The following is a 17,318-nucleotide window of genomic DNA, read 5'->3' as shown; positions in this document are numbered from 1 at the left end:
AAACCATGGGACCCATACAGAGTGCCACTAGTGATGCTGAAAGTGCTCCCAAGAAGCAGAGAAAAGTCATGACATTACAAGAAAAGGTTGAATTGCTTGATATGTACCATAGATTGAGGTCTACAGCTGTCATTGCCCACCATTTCAAAATAAATGAGTCCAGTGTAAGGACCATTAAAAAAAAGAAAAGAAAATTCATGAAGCCGTAGCTGCAGCTATACCAGCAGGCTCAAAAGCCTTGCACTTTTTGTGAAATGCCTTTTTATCTTATATTGGAAATGCAGCTTTTATGTGGGTGCAGCTGCAATTGCTGTAAGAAATATATATCTATAGACTCTAATATGATTTGAGAAAAAGTGAAGTCATTATGTGACAACTTAAAGAAAAGGAAAGTAAAGGCTCTAAAGCTGGAGCATTTATTGGCAGCAAAGGATGGTTTGATAATTTCAGAAAGAGGTTTGGCTTTAAAAATGTCAAAATAACAGGAGAAGCAACATCTGATAGCAGATGAGTTCCTAGAAACCATTAAGAAAATCACTGAGGAGAAAGGTTATCTGCTTGAACAAGTTGTTAGTGCAGAGGAAAGTGCCCTATTGTGGAAGAAAATGCTACAAAGTACATTTATTATTAAGGAAGTAAAGCAAGCATCAGGATGTAAGGCAGAAAGGGGTAGGCTAACTCTACTGTTTTGCACAACTGCAGTTGGGTTTATAATTGGGACTTCTTTTGTCTATAAAACTGCTAGCTCCTGAGCCTTGAAGGGGAAAAATAAACACCAACTTTTGGTTGTAGAGCAAAAAGGTCTGGATAATAAGAACCCTTTTTCAGGACTGGTTCCATCAATGCTTTGTTCTTGAAGTCAGAAAGTACCTTGCCAATAACAGACTGCCTTTTGTAGTTCTTTTGACATTGTACAATGTCCCTGGCCACCCAGGACCCCATGAATTCAACATTGAAGGCATTAAAGTGATCTACTTTCCCTCAACCAATGTCTTTGATTGAGCCTCTAGATCAGGAGGTCATAAGAATCTTGAAGGTTCATTACACACAGAACACTATGGAAGAGAATTCGATAAAAAGCCTGGAAGCATTACACCATTGAACATGCCATCATTGTTACAGAAAAAGCTGTGAACGCCATCAAGCCCAAAATAATAAATTCTTGCTGGAGAAAACTGTCCAGATGTTGTGCATGACTTCACAGGATTTATTATAGAGCCAGTAAAGGAAATCATGAAACAGACTGGATATAGCAAAAAAGTGGGGAGTGAAGCGTTTCAAGATAAGGATCTTTGCAAAATTCAAGAGCTAATAGATACCATATCAGAGGAATTAATGAAGACTTGATAGAGATGAGTGATTTCAAACCAGTGCCAGATGATGGATGAGGAAGGAGATGTTCAAGAAGCAATGCAAGAAAACAAATTGACATTAGACAATCTGGCAGAAGAGTTCAGATTATTTAAGACTGCTTTCGACTTTCAGTGACTGAAATTTATTTCCATAGAGTTACACTGAGTATGCCTAGCTCTCCTGCCACTTCTTTCACCCCTGAGACAGCAATACCAACCCTTCCTCTTCCTTCTCTTCCTTAACCTACTCAATGTGAAGGTGATAAGGAAGAAGACCTTTATGATCCACTTCATAAATAGTATATATAATTTCTCTTGCTTATGATTTTCTTTTTTTTTAATTTTTTCATATTATGGGGGTACAAATATTGTTAGGGTTACATATATTGCCCCTGCCATTCCTCCTCACGCGCCTCTTCCCCCCCCCCTCACCAAAACATCAAGCATGTCCTACTCTCAGGTGGTGCGTATCTCACCTATTTTGTAAGTGTAGATTCTTCCCCTCCTTCCCCCTCCCATTTGCCCACCACCCGATAAAAGTTTGTTTGTTTTTTCCCTTTTTTTTAACCTTTGGGTTACATTGTATATCCTTAGCCTTTCCCTTGGAAGGTTTAGATGTATTCCCTCTCCCTATGATTTTCTTAATAACATTTTCTCTAGCTTGCTTTAAGAACACAGTATATAATACATAAAACATACAAAATATGTGTTAATTGAATATGTTGTCGGTAAAGTCTTGATAGTAGGCTATATTAGTAGTTAAGTTTTGGGGAAGTCAAAAGTTACATGTGGATTTTTGATATGGAGATTGGCATCCTCATCCCCCATGTTGTTCAAGGGTCCAACTCTTCTTTCTTTTTTTGCTTTATTGCAATAGCTGGAAACTTCAGTACAGCATTGATGGGGGGCAATGTTGTTTCTTCCTGATCTTAGGGGAAAGAAGGCATTAAGTATTTCATCATTAATATGATGTTCATTGTAAGCTTTTTTAATATAATAGATACTTTTTATCAGATTAAAGTTTTACTTCTATTTCTGGTATCCTAAGATTTTTTAAAAATTATGAATATTACATTTTATCAAACATATTTTCTGCATTTATTGAAATCATTATATGAATTTTCTCCTTTGATTTGTTAATGTGGCAAATTAAATTTTTTTTAAGTTGTCACATTTTCATTTTTAGAATTAAACTCAGTTTTTGTCATTTATCTTATCCTTTAATAGTGAGCTAGAACTGGTTTAATGTTTAGATTAGGATGTTTATATCTATATTTGTAGGAGATATTGGCCTAGAATTTTGTTATCTTGTATTGTCTTGTCAGGTTTTGGTACTAAAGTTATGCTGGCCTCATAATCCATAATTTGGAAAATGTTCTTCATTTTCTCTTCTCTGGAAGAGTTTGTGTAAGATTAGTGATATTTATGTATGTGTGTGTGTGTGTGTGTATATATATATATATATATATATGAATGGCAGTCTCACTCTGTTGCCCTTGCTAGAGTACATTTTGTCATACTTTTCTATCTTGTTCTACTTCTTAGTAGCATTTGATACTATTAACTATATTCCCCTTTTAAAAATATATATTAGTATTTTGTATGTGTAGCCATACATTTCATTATAGCATAGGAAGTCATATAGGATTATAAACTCATAATGGAAAATAATAGTCCCCTCTGCCTAGACTTGCACCCCAGAGATAGTCACTTTGAAGTGTTTAGCTATTTACTTCTATATTTCCATGTAATACATTTATTTTGTAATTTCTTTTTTTTTTTTTTTTTTGAGACAGAGTCTCGCTTTGTTGCCCAGGCTAGAGTGAGTGCCGTGGCGTCAGCCTAGCTCACAGCAACCTCAAACTCCTGGGCTCGAGTGATCCTTCTGCCTCAGCCTCCCGGGTAGCTGGGACTACAGGCATGCGCCACCATGCCCGGCTAATTTTTATATATATATATCAGTTGGCCAATTAATTTCTTTCTATTTATAGTAGAGACGGGGTCTCGCTCTTGCTCAGGCTGGTTTCGAACTCCTGACCTTGAGCAATCCGCCCGCCTCGGCCTCCCAAGAGCTAGGATTACAGGCGTGAGCCACAGCGCCCGGCCTGTAATTTCTTGATTCATTAGGTGTAGATATTACCTGTTGATTTCTGGTTATGGAAGATTTAGTCTTATAATCTGGCTGATGATTTTATGTGCTTATTTGCTACGTGTATTCCTCCTTGGTTAACTGTTCAAGTCTTTTGCCATATTCTAATTCGATTGTTTTCTTGCTATAGACTTTAGAGTTTTCTTTACATATATTGGATACAGTCATTTGTTGGATATATGATTTGAAAATTGTTCTTTCCCACCTGTGGCTTGTCTTTTCTTTCTCTTAACAGGTTCCTTCCACCCCCAGAGCAAACATTTTTAACTGATTAAGTCTAGTGTAAGGAACCTTGAAGAAACCTCTATACTAATTTCTGAGGCCATGTTTCCTTCTATTACCTTACTCCACAAATTCCAGCCACATTTGCAGCCCTGAACTCCTATCTCCTAAATTCTTAGCTTAGCTAGACTTGCCATGTTCTGCTTAGCTTCTGCCTCCCTGTGTTGTGGTCAGGAAACTGCCCCAGGCAGAGAGCAGAGGCAAATCTCAAGATCAACTTAAGTATTTCTCAAGGATCTTGTTCTGCCTGTTGTCCATTACCTGAAAATAATTGCCTTGTATATTTTGTCCAGCTTTATAGTTATTGATGGTGGGAGGACAAACTCTGCCTACTTAGGCTGGGATAGTGAGTTTTACTGTAAAATTATAGGACAGTGAACTAGTTCACTCTTTGGGGAACCTTGCAGTGAAGTATAGATAGTCTTTGTCTCTGTGGCCATTAAGTGTCTTTGTAGGCCAGGTGTGGTGGCTCAAGCCTGTAATCCTAGCACTCTGGGAGGCAGAGCTGGGGCTGATTGCTCAAGGTCAGGAGTTTGAAACCAGCCTGAGCAAGAGTGAGACCCTGTCTCTATTATAAAAATAGAAAGAAATTAATTGGCCAACTAATAATATATATGGAAAAAATTAGCCAGGCATGGTGGCGCATGCCTGTAGTCCCAGCTAATCGGGGAGCTGAGGCAGCAGGATTGCTTGAGCCCAGGAGTTTGAGGTTGCTGTAAGCTAGGCTGACGCCATGGCACTCACTCTAGCCTGGGCAACAAAGGGAGACTCTGTCTCAAAAAAGTGTCTTTGTAGATGAATTCTGTAAAACTGGTTGTCATTGTTGGGGGATTGCAAGGGAGAAGGAGGTGGGGCTTTCCTATTCATTGTGGAGTGTTTTAGTAATTCTGTATTATGAACCTTCTGCCCCAATCCTCTTTCTTAGATACTAAGTACTCAACCTTTCTGGAGTCTCCACAGTGTGAGTTGCCCCAGAAGCAATGCAGTATACTGATAATGCATGAGGTCTGGTATTAGACTCCCTAAGTTTGAGAATCTTCTTTGTCATAGAGAATACTAATCATGTGATCTTGGGCAAGTTATTTGTCCTTTTTGTGCCTCAACTTTCCTCTTTTGTAGGATAGGAATAATAGTTGGACCTATCTTGTAGAGTTAATACAATTAATATAATTAAAGTCCTTTGAGCTCTAGGCTTATTATCATTTATTTCCTCTTCTCTGTTTCACACGTTCATTATCTCAAAACTAATATGCTCAATATTAAATCCTTGATTTCTGCTTACACCTATTCTTTTCTAGTTTTCTTTTTCCCAGTGAATACACCACCCTCTTTAGTTTCTTTTGGAAAAAACCTAGAGTCCTCCTTAGTGCTTCCCTCTACTTTATCATTTATATCTAATTTTTCACCAAGTCCTGACAATTCAAATTGTCTATAAAATAGATCTCAATATGTTTCCGTATCTACTACTAGCATCTTTTACCTGAATTTCTAAACCAGAAATTCATGTAAAATTTCTACCTCATTATAGCTTTCATTGACTGCAATTATACTATACTTTCCTGTATTCCATTCCCCACCCTGCCACAAATAAGAAGCAGGTCCAGTAAGCTGGAATATTCACTTTCTCAAGATAAGACTTAAGTGGACAGTGGCCAACATTTGTCTCCAGACTTTTCATTTTCTGGGCTGACCAATCCATCATTTCAGATTGATACTTTTAAAATCTGTGTTAATACAGTCAGAAGACAGATCTTACAGACCCAGGTGCTAGCTTTTCTTTAGTCTATTATGTTGATTTTCATTTATTAATTGAACATAATTGTCAGGTTGTAATGTTACATAATACCTTTATGGAGGTCAGAATTTAAGCAACAGAGATATTCAATAAGTACATTTAACAAAGTTTGAAGTATTATGATAGGGATATACAGGAAATATTTATTCCATGGAAAAATATAGTAGAGATGTAAGTAACTTTGTCTAGGGATCAGGAAAACTGTCTAGGAATTAGACTGAGAAAGTAATATTTAAAATGGAGATCTGAAAGATAAAGAGTAATTAATTATCCTGGTGAAGATGTTGATGGGAGGGAGTAGTGTTGGGCATGGCAACAGCATGTTCAAAGGCAAGAGAAACAATAGCCTATTCCAGGAATTGAAAATTCACTGTGGCTAAAATTAGACAGAGTTCAAGAGCATCAGTGACAAGAGATAAAACTGAAAGGTAGACAGGGAGTTGCGAGCAATTTTAAGCATTTTCTACCGTATCTAGCAGAGGTGTTAGGGACTTTAGACTCCACAGTCAAAACAGACTTATAATTGAGCTCTTTTCTCTTCCACATGACCATAAGCAAATCACTCAACCTCTTCAAGTCTGTTTTCTAACCTGAAAAACAGGAATAATGATAGTACCTCCCTCAAAGGGTTATTTTGGGTATATTGGACTTGATTCTTGTGACTTGTATCCTTTTTTTGGTCCCTCATCCATCAGACTTGTGTTCTTGTCATTTAATATTCTAATTACATAACATAATCCTCCTTTTCCTCATTCTCTCCTTCCAAGGCAACCTTCTGATTATACCCTGGCTTCCTCTATAGCATGCCTAAAAGGGAGAGACGGTGCTGACCCAAGGAGGCAGATGCCTGCACTACTGCTGGTTTGAGCAGCTGTCATCATCTTTGTAAATTCAGAAGTTGGCATTCTGATTTTATGTCAGTCTTGTGAGCTTGGCTAGTGGGGACTGTTCCAGAGAGATGAATCTATTGGTCATGTGCTGTCAAGACCAAGAGGCAAACAATATGGAAAATTCACTAAAATGAAGTTAACTTTTAGAATAGAGAGCTCACCTTCCCTCGGGTTCTCTTTCCTTTCTGCTCTGCTATTGGCTATGAATGAGTTTATTTTGTATATTTACATTTTTATGGGAGTTTTAATTTTTCATTTTGAAGGTATTTATCATATGTAAATTATCAGAGTGATTAATATAGAATTATTAATAACCAGTAGAACAGAGGTATGAATGAAACATAGAATAACTAGCTGTTCAGTTGTCAGCTGACAAAAAGATGTCCTGTTACATATTTGATTTTGTTTGGTATGCATATTTATTTGTCACTATAAAAAGATTTTGACACTTTAATCATTTATAGAAGTGACTTTTGTTTTCTTGATTTCACAAGTAACTAAACAATCTGTTTTTATTCTTGAGTATCTGTTTCTTAAGTTTGAAAAAGAAAACTTATTTTCTTTTAGTGGTTCTAAACTGGGGACAGCCTCCTGTTGTTTTTGAGTGTCATAGTGATTGGGGAGGTGGGGGGCGGATTATTGGTGTTCAGCAGACAAGGACTAGGGATGATAAATATCCTGTAGTGGCTTGAAGAGCCCTCACAGGGGGGAATCTTCAGCCCCCAAAGCCTCAAATGCCCTTTTTGGGAAACACTGGTTGCTGGTTTCTTCAAGTATTAAATAATGTGAGATAACTATGCCAATAGCACCATCTAGTGAGAGAATTAGGTAATAAGCAAAATCTACCTTTATCACAGAAATAAGAGAAAATTTAAAATTCTAAAGTTTATGTCAAATACTTCATTATAGAATCATCGACTTTTGGAGCAGTAAGGAAAATTAGAGCTAATTTAATCCACCTTCTCATTTTAAGATAAGGAAACTAGAGTCCAAAGAGGTGAAGTGACTTTTTAATAACCTATACCTAATTAGTAAGAAGACCCTTGGTTCTTATTTTCCAGGTTAGTATTCTGAGCCTTCATGAGAGAAAACTGACTGTCTTTGTGTTTTATTTGGGTTTCTGTCTTAGGTTCTTTGCTTAATGATTCATTTAAGAAAGAAAAAATGATAAACGAGACCGTCTTTTTTAACAGGTGTGTTACAAAGTAACTTTCATAATGCATATATTATGCCTAACATCTTACTTTGAACCTATTAATAATTTTATCACCCAGAGAAATGAGACAGGATTTTGTATATTTAATTTTTAGTTGCTGTGATTTGAGTTCTGAGTGTTGTCTTAAGATAAAAATTTACCTAAGATAGAGAAAAAATATACATGTGAGAATTTACTTAAAATTTATTGTATTGATTGGCAAACTGACATACTGACAATCAAAAGATGGGCCAAAAGAACTTTAAAATTAAATGAACTACAAAATAATGTAAGTCTCCCTTTATCATCTCTGTTGGGACACACAAAGTATTTTTGTTATATCAAATTTTCTTTTTTAGTGACAAAGATTGGTAAATACCAAGAATGGCTTAGCTAAAACCATCTTGAGACTATGTTGCATTCATTTGGAAAACAGTTAAATTATTGACTAGAAAAAATGTTTAGAGAAGTGGGTTACAAAATAAAATGAAGTTTAACAAGTGGTGCCATCAGCAGTGTTGGAAAAATCATGAGTCTATGAAAGTGTGTGAGACTGAAATGAAGTAGTTTCCTATTAGGTGATGATAACAGTGATGATGGTAGTGTGGACAACACTGATGATGATATTGCCATTGGTCATAATAATAAATAACATTTTTTCAGCCTGGGCAACATAGCGAGAACTCATCTCTACAAAAAAAAAAAATGTAACCAGGTGTGGTGGTATATACCTGTACTCCCAGCTACTTGGGAGGCTGAAGCAAGAGGGTCTCTTGAACCCAACAGTTCCATCCTGGGAGACAGAATGAGACCCTGTCTCTAAAAAAAAGAAAAAAAAAATGTTTCATATCTTGGGCACTGTTCTGAGTGTTTTACATGTGTTAATTCTTTTAATCTTCATAATAATCCTGTTAGGTATAGGTAAAACTGAGGGATAGAGAAGTTAAGAAACTTGGCAAAGGCCTCACAGATAGTAAGACTTTTCCCTCCCAAGGTAGAGATACATTCATTTCTGAAATGGAAGTTCCTATATTATTTAAACTTACTGGAAACAGTTTTGATCTTTTGCAGTACTGCCTCTAAAATAACGATCATTTTTGTATCTGTTTTGTTCCCTTTAAATCTCATCCTATAATAGCCTTAGTGTATTTTTCCAGCTCTAGGAATCCAACCCTCTGCCGCAGCCCTTTGTAGTATTGTCTCAGATGATTATTTTACCTATCAAATATCTATGTGTAACATAGGATGGTATGCCAGAAAGACTGGGACATGTGTAAGATATCAATGGCATTCTAGAAAAAGATTCAGATTCATTCAACATCAGGATTTACCTCTTGGAGGGGGTGATGGCTGACAGTTTTGTTCGAGAGTCTAGTGAATACAAACAGCAAAGTTCGGAAACACTTTACATCTTTGTCTTTCTAGTGAAAATTTTGAGTACAGGTGGGGTTACAGGTAGGCCTTCCACTTGGTCTAGATATATTTATATATATTTTTCTCTAGTATTGTTTTGGCATTGGGAGATGTTAAAATTATAAGAACAGTTCTTATACTGCTGATTATTATTAATAATATCCCACTGAGGTTCTAATTGAATAGTAGCAAATTCTTTGTCAATTAATATATCCCTTAGAGCATATTCATACATATTCATATTATAGTCTGCATTATACTAGAACCTTCTTTATTTGTAAATTCATGACATCATTGCTTCTGACCATAGGTAGCATCTTGCAATTACCAGAGGCCTCTGGTTGCTCATCAGTGAAAAGGAAGAATTGAAATAGGGTCCACTGTGCTCTGGGTTCCAGACTGGCTGCTTTGCAGGAATTATCACATTTTATCCTGATGATTCACTGCTTTAATTTCAATTTTACAGAAGAAAGTGAGACTCTTGAAGACCGAATTATTGTCCCAGGAGCACAAACTCTGGCACCAGACTACTTAGGTTCAAATTATGCTCTGTCACCTACTATTGTAGCTATATGACCTTTGTCAAGTTACTTAATCACCATGGGCCTTGGTTTCCTCCTCTGATCTGTAAAGTGAGAGTAATAATAGTAATTACCTCATGAGGTTGTTATGAGGATTAAATGAGTTAATATAGTCAATTGATGTTTGTAATACACTGAGAACAGTGCATGGCACATGGGAGTGTCGTGGGAGTGATTGTTAAAGAAAATGGATAACTGGTATTTCAAACCCAGATATTTCTGGTTCTAAAACCTATCTTTCCATTGTCTCACTTTACTGCTTCAAAAAGTATTCTAGGACCAATGTATTTCACTGACATGTATTTGCTTATGTTTCTCTGGCTAGCCGTGGTCATTGTTATTTTAAGAAGGAAAAGTTGTCATTTTTCATCTTTTCTTTCCTTATGTACTTCTGGATGCTTCATAAACACAAGTTCCATAGTTTGCCATAATTTTTATTGAGGCAAATGAGTTAGGCTTGTGATGAGCTGAACATTTATTTAAAAAATGTTTTTATTTTGGTCTATAATTGTTACTTTGTCTTTTTTCTCTTTTTTGGGTGGGCAAGATCATTTAACATGAGAGCTACATTTTTAAGTGTACAATGCCATATTTTTAACTATAAGCACAGTGTTGTACAGCAGATCTCCAGAACTTACTCATTTTGCATAACTGAGACTTTATAGCCATTGAATAACAACTAGCCATTTCCTCCTAATCCAAGCCCCTGGCAAACACTATTCTCTGCTTCTATGAGTTTGACTACTTGAGATACATACCACATATACGTGTAATCACGTATACAGTATTTGTCCTTCTGCAACAGATTGTTCCACTTAGCCTACTGTCCTCACGGTTCATATATGTTGTTGCATAATGCAGGATTTCCTTTTTTCCCTAAGGCTGAATAATATTTTGTTGTATGTTTATACCACATTGTCTTCATTCATTCATTGATGAACATTTGGGTTATTTCTATGTCTTGGCTATTGTGAATAATGCTGCAATGAATGTGGGAGTGCAGTTCTTTGAGATCTGGATTTCACCTTTATATAAATACCCAGAAGTGGGATTGCTGAATCATATGGTAGTTCTATTTTTAATGTTTTTGGTAACCTCCATACTGTTTTCTATAGAGGTTGTACCATTTTACATTCCTATCAATGTGTATAAGGGCTCCAGTTTCTTCACATCCTGGCCAGTGCTAATCTTTTATTTATTTTTTTATGGTAGCCATCTTAAGTGGTGTGAGGTGATATTTCATTGTGGTTTTGACTTACATTTCCCTGATGATTTGTGATGTTGAATGTTTTTTCAAATATCTGTTGTCTATTTATGTCTTTTTTGAAGAAGTGTCTGTTCAAGTCCTTTGCCCATTTTTAATTGGATTTTCTGTTTTTGTGCTATTCAGTTATAGAAATTCCTTGTATATTTCAGATATTAACCCATCAGATATGTGATATGCAGATATTTTTTCCCATTCCATAGCTTATTTTTAAATTCTCTTAATTGTTTCCTTTGCTGGGCAGAAGGCTTTTAGTTTGATATAGTCCCACTTGTGTATTTTTGCTTTTGTTACCTATGCTTTTGGTGTCACAGCCAAGAAGTCATTGCCAAGACCCATTGACTCTTGGCAATGAAGCTTTCCCCCTAAGTTTTCTTATAGGAGTTTTATAGTTTCAGGTCTTGAGTTTAAGTCTAATGTATTTTGAGTTGATTTTTGTAAGGGTCCATTTTTATTCCTTTGCATGTGAAAATTCGGTTTTCCAAATTTCCACATGCAAAGCACTGTTTGTTGAAAACACTACTTTTTCCCCATTGTGTATTCTTGGCACCTCTGTATAAGAGTGGGTTTCTTTTTGGGCTCTCTATTCTGTTCCATTTATTTAATGGCTGCCTTTATGCTAGTACCATACTATTTTAATTACTGTAGCTTTGTAATATATTTTGAAATCAGGAAGTATGATGCCTCCAGCATTGTTCTTTCTCAAGACTGCTTTGGCTATTCAGGATCACTTGTGGTTTCATGTGAATTTTGGGATTGGTTTTTTTCTATTTCTGTAAAAAAAAATACTAATAAGATTTTGATAGGGATTGCACTGAATCTGTAGATTGCTTTGGGCATTTTAAAAATTTTAAGTTTTCCAATCTATGAACACAAAGTGTATTTCCATTTATTTAAGTCATCTTTAATTTCTTTCATCAATTTTTATAGTTTTCATTGTGCAAGTCTTTCACCCCCCTTAGTTAAGTTTATTAAATATATTTTTTATTTTTGATGTTTTTGTAAATGAAATTGTTTTCTTAATTTCCTTTTTAGATAATTTGTTGTTAGTATATAGAATGTAACTGATTTTTATATGTTGAATTTTGTATCCTGACTTTACTGAATTCATTTATTAGTTCCAGCAGTTTTTTTGTAGCATCTTTTGGGATTTCCAAATACATAGTCATGTCACCTGCAAAGAGAAATCATTTTACTTCGTCCTTTCTGATTTGGATGCCCTTTCTTTCTTTCCTTCCTTCCTTCCTTCCTTCCCTTTCTTTCTTTTCTTTCTTCACTGTGGCTAGGACTTCCAGTACTATGTTGAATAAAAGTGGCAAGATTGGGCATTCTTGCCTTGTTTCTGGTCATAGAGGAAAAGCTTTCAGTTTTTCACCATTGAGTGTGATGCTGGCTGTGGGCTTTTCATATGTGGCTTTTATTATATTGAGGTAATTTCCTTCTATTCCTACTTGTTGAGTGTTTTTATCATGAAAGGGTGTTGAATTTTTTCAAATACTTTTTCTGAATCTATTGAGAGATCATAAGATTTTTGTCCTTTATCTTATTAATGTGGTGTTTCACATTAATTGACTTTTGTATGTTGATTCTTGATTCCCAGGGATAAATCCCACTTGATCATGGTATATGATCCTTTTAATATGCTGTTGAATTTGGTTCGCCAGTATTTTGTTGAGGATTTTTGCATCTGTATCAGGGATGTTGTCCTATAAATTTCTTTTCTGGTAGCATCTATGTTTTAGGTAGCAGAGTAATGCTGGCCTTGTAAAATGAGTTTAGAAGTATTCACTCCTCTTCAGTTTTTTGGAAAAGTTTGAGAATGAGTGGCATTAATTTTTTAAATGTTCTTGGTAGAATTCACCAGTGAAGCCATCTGGTCCTGGGCTTTTTATTGTCGGGAGGTTTTGATTATTGATTCAGTCTATTTATTAGTTATAGATCTGTTTATATTTTGTTTCTTCATGATTCAATCTTGATAGCTTGTTTATTTATTAGAGTTTATCTGTTTCTTCTAGGTTATCCAATTTTTGGCATATAATTGTTCAGAGTAGTCTTGTGATTCTTTGTATTTCTGTGGTATCAGTTGTAATGTCTCTTATCTTATTTCTGATTTTGCTTGAGTCTTTCTTTTTCTATTATTCTAGCTAAAGATTTGTCAATTTTGTTTTTCTTTATAAAAAAGCTCTTTTATTGATTTTTTTCTATTGCTATTCTATTGTCTATTTCCTCTATTTTTTGCTTTATATTATTTCCTTCCTTCTGCTAACTTTGGGCTTAATTTGTTCTTCTTCTAATTCCTTGATGTATAAAGTTAGGTTGTTTATTTAAATTTTTTTTTAAATGCAGGCATCATCACTATAAATTATCCTCTTAGAACTATTTTTACTATATGCCATAGATTTTATTAGGTTGTATTTTTATTTACATTTATCTCAAGATATTTTCTAATATTCCTTTTGGTTTATTTTGTGACCCACTAGCTGTTCAGGAGTGTGCTCCAGGATTTCTGTTTGGTACTTTTCTACATTTTCTGTCTCTTTGTTGAAATTCTCACTTTGTTCATGCATTGTTCTTCTTGACCTCATTGAGCAACTTTATTATGGTTGTTTTGAATTCTCTTGTTAGATAAATCATACATTTCCTTTTCATTAGGATTGGTTTATGAAGATTTGTCTTGTTCCTTTCATACATAATTCCCCGTTTCTTCATTTTGTTTGACTCGTTTTGTTGGTATCTACGTGTTAGGAAAAAAGTAGCCACCTTTCCCAGTTTTTACAGACTGGCTGTATATCAGAAAAGGACCCTAACCAACCAGCCCAGCAGAAATTCTGGGATCCTCTCAAACATTCCTGATAGTCCAAACCACCATCTTTGTTCTTAGCAGCTTCTAGGTATCTAGTGTATGCTGAGTGTCATCAGTGTTCCAAGAGAGAGGAGAAAGAAGCCAGTTCTTTGGGCAGCCCCCAGAAATGTTAGAATGTTGGACATACGGTCCACCTGTTTCCCTCTGCAGGGAGAACCTGGGATCTGGGGTTAAACATTTGTTCTGCACTGAGCCTTGGGGAGGGGCAATGGCAACTGTGTGCTTGTTCAAACTGTTGTCTCTGCTATTGCTGGCTTCCAGATGTCTAGAGTGTTCTAGGTTCCATCAGTGTTATAAAGCTGGCAAGACAGAAGCCAGTCCCTCAGGCAACCAACCCCTTTTTAAAAGTTGGAATGTTGGACTTGTCAGGAGTAGCTGGGAGCTGCAGGTTTCCTTCCAATCATAATGGTACTGATCTAGGGGTACAGATTGTGGTAAGAGTGTCTCCAGTAGTCCTACAAGCTTCAGTGTGGCTGGTTATGTACTTGCCGAGGGTGCAGAAGCCCTCATCTAATTTCAAGATTTCTCACAAAGGGAATTTGTATGTTGTTGAATCAGTGTGTTCTTGGGGAGGAGGATCTGGGGCTTTCCTATTCTGCCATCTTGCTGAAGTCATCCTGTCACTTATTTTTCATAAATTAGACAAATATAAATAAAATACTCATTTTGGAAACAAAATTATCTGGCTTTAATGAGTCCTTACACTGAGTTTGGACATTATAGACTAGCTCTGACACCCTTATCTTAATATTAAACAGATATCTCTAGTTCCTTTTTAATACTTTCTAATCTTTCCAATCTTTAATACTTTCTAATCTAAAGTTTGAAATACTTTCTAATCTGTTGGGGTTATTAATTTCTTATATTTCTGCACATCAAATATGGTTTAAAGATTCCCTTCAACTGTGTTACTTAGAGATTGAACTGGGAATTATTTTACTTGTCTTTTGATTCGCACTTTTAGGTTACAAAAAATTAGATAAGTATGCTTTTGGTTTGTATAGCAGAAAAACCTCATGTAGTTAGATAATTTGTGAATTTATAAAAGTCTATTGAAATATTTATCTTCCAGTTTTCAGAATTTGTTTCAGCCATAATTCTTTCAAGTCATTTTATGTTTTTATGAATTATTTTAGAATACCTTACTTGCTTATCTCAGCTTGTATCTATGTTGTGAATGTGATTATCTGCTATTGAGTGATGTATTCCTGTAGGTGTTAGAATTCAGCATCAAATAATTATTTGTGTGGATATGCATATTACACATTTTGCATATAAGCACACATATCTTGCATATTTATAGACATATCTATATATGTATAAACATGGATCATATATTTTTATCTGTTATGTACATTTATATTATGTATTCCTATTTATATACAAATATACATATATATCATATCTTTGCAATAGGATAAAGTACCTTGTATTCATTTTAACTCAGGATACACAAAGATCTTAAAGAATTATATTTCTTTTAATATTGAATACATTTAAATATTGAATACATTGATTTGTGTGTGTGTGTGTGTGTGTGTTTTAGTTAGTTTGTTTGTTTTTTGAGGCAGGGTCTTGCTCTGTTGCCTTGGCTAGAGTGCAGTGGTATCATCATAGCCCACTGCAACCTCAAACTCCTAGACTCAAGCAATTCCCCTGCCTCAGCCTCTCAAGTAGGTAGGACTACAGGTGTGTACAACCATGCCTGGGTAAATATTTTATTTTTATTTTTTTTGTAGAGACAGGGTCTCACCATGTTGCTGACACTGGTCACAAGCATCCGCCAGCCTCAGTCTCCTAGAGTGCTAGGATTATAGGCCTGAGCCACCATGACCAGATTTACTTGAATTTCCAATTATTTTTCCTTTTATTTTTAAACATTTAAAAATATTTTAGTGGTGTTTGTTAAGAAATGATGTATTAATAGCATGGATGTTGACTAGCTATATCAGCATGCAGTGTTTTACATTTGCCTTTTTGGATGTCACGACTATACTATTTTAGACCTTTTCGAGAGCATGTTTTAGTCAACAGTGTAATTTTTTTTAATCAAAAGTAAAGTCAGTGGGAAATATCACTTATTTCCAGTTACTACTTAATAGAAACAGTAAATTAAGAAATGTAAATAAATTGAACAAACTTATAAAGTCACCTTATGGAATATTTAAAATATTTTTTAATAAAAATAATATATTTTAGGTTGTTAATATGAAATGTCCGATTTTGAATTAAAACTGTAGTTTATTATGTCTCAAAAAAGAAGCAGTACATTAACCAAAGCATGCACCTAAACCATCAACACAGTTTTGCTATCATAACAGTAGCTTGTTTATGCCAGCAGCGAAGAAGTCTGGAGAGCGAGTGGTGATGAAATTGTGAAAGGCGTTTTGTACAGCTTGTTGAGAATTGAATATTTTTCCTTGCAGGAAGTGGTCCAAAGCCTGGAAGAAGTGGTAGTCAGTTGGTACAAGGTCTGGTGAATACAGTACATGACAGAGTTTCCAAGTCCAGCTTCTGTAGGTTGAGTAGGGTTGTTTGTGTGACATGTGGTCAAGCGTTGTCTTGCAAGAGGATTGGCTTGTCTCTGTTGACCAATCTTGGCTGCTTAATTGCAATATCCTTATCATTTTGTCCAATTGATTGCAGTAGACATCCTCTGTAATTGATTGGCTAACGTGTGATGAAAAAGGGATTCTTTTTGACAAATTACAAGCATTTGGCACAATGGTTGGATAAAGATGAAGTGCTGAAACATGGTTCAAAACCAGATATTCATCAAAACAGCTAATGGTGTCTGTTGGTGGTCCAGAGCTGGTGTTATCCACTACAGCTTCATGAAACATGGTCGATTAAATGAGCATCACAAGAGAAATCATCTTGAAGCTTGCCTTTCTTTGCTCTCACAACATAAAGGCGAACCCTACTCATGCGGAACCCATCTATCCAGCTTCTTTACCTTGCCAGTTAGTTTCAAATGGTCCAGTGTTGTTGGAATAGTAACATCATACTTTGCTGCTAATTCACCTGTAGGTTGAGATGGATTCCGTTCTACTACAGCTTTCAACTCATCATTGTCCACTTTGGTCTCAGGTCGCCCGTGTGGCTCATTTTCAAGATTAAAATCAACAAACAGAACTTCTCAAACCATGGACTTCATTAGCCACATCCTTCCCAAACACTTCGTTGATATTTCAAGCTGTCTGCACTGCCTTGGTTCCATGACGGAACACATATTTGAAAATAACATGAATTTTTCACTTATCCATGGTTTCACAAAAATTGCTGTAAAACATTTTTGAGAGATAATCACAAGCCAAAATGTGCATTTGAAAGACTCAGGATGGCAACTTCACAATAAACATAAAACAAGAAGTGTCGAAGTGAAATGTCAGAGATATCAAACGTCAAACTTAGTACTTAAAGAATTCAGACATTTCACACTTAATAACCTAATTCAGAAGTAAAAGTACTGCTCCCTCTCCACCATCACCATCAAATACCCCACTTAAATTCTTAGAGCAGCTACTGTTAAGT

General features: G+C 35.5%; 1 protein-coding gene across 1 annotated transcript in view; it reads left to right on the top strand.

Annotated features, from left to right (window-relative positions):
- Positions 1–17,318, top strand: part of OMA1 (OMA1 zinc metallopeptidase) — a 55,697-nt gene that overhangs the window by 23,382 nt on the left and 14,997 nt on the right. The window lies entirely within an intron of this gene.

The sequence above is a fragment of the Microcebus murinus genome, chromosome 2, assembly GCF_040939455.1.
Source record: "Microcebus murinus isolate Inina chromosome 2, M.murinus_Inina_mat1.0, whole genome shotgun sequence".
NCBI lineage: Eukaryota > Metazoa > Chordata > Mammalia > Primates > Cheirogaleidae > Microcebus > Microcebus murinus.
The sequence above is the reverse complement of the archived record's forward strand: the minus strand, read 5'-3'. Positions and strand labels throughout refer to the sequence as shown.